Source organism: Haliaeetus leucocephalus, unplaced genomic scaffold (genome assembly GCF_000737465.1).
Source record: "Haliaeetus leucocephalus isolate CR32 unplaced genomic scaffold, Haliaeetus_leucocephalus-4.0 Scaffold21, whole genome shotgun sequence".
NCBI classification, from domain to species: Eukaryota; Metazoa; Chordata; class Aves; order Accipitriformes; family Accipitridae; genus Haliaeetus; species Haliaeetus leucocephalus.
Genome location: NW_010972457.1, coordinates 295,813 through 296,075, shown reverse-complemented (window position 1 = coordinate 296,075; position 263 = coordinate 295,813). Strand labels below are relative to the sequence as shown.

Genomic DNA, 263 nt, shown 5'->3' with positions numbered 1-263 from the left:
CCGGCACACGGCCAGAACGTCTGGGGCTGCGGACAAAAAGGAACTTCCACGCACCCCCCCCCCTCCCCGCCGTCCAGCCAAGGGCTCTCCCCGCGGAGCGCCCGTCCCCTCCAGGGCCGGCGGATCTGCAGCCGGGCTCCCCGCGACTCCCGAGGAAATAAATCAGCACACCAGTGTCATGTTTCTGCTTCGCTTCGCCCTCACCTCCCAGGCAGAAACGGTCGCCCACCAGCCCCACGCGTGTCCCCCCGTCCCGTCCCGTG

At 69.6% G+C, this 263-nt stretch overlaps 1 protein-coding gene across 1 annotated transcript in view; it reads right to left on the bottom strand.

The window, feature by feature from the left end:
• The window catches only part of HHIP (hedgehog interacting protein), a 76,000-nt gene that overhangs the window by 75,312 nt on the left and 425 nt on the right, over positions 1-263 (bottom strand). The gene's annotated exons all lie outside the window — the stretch shown is intronic.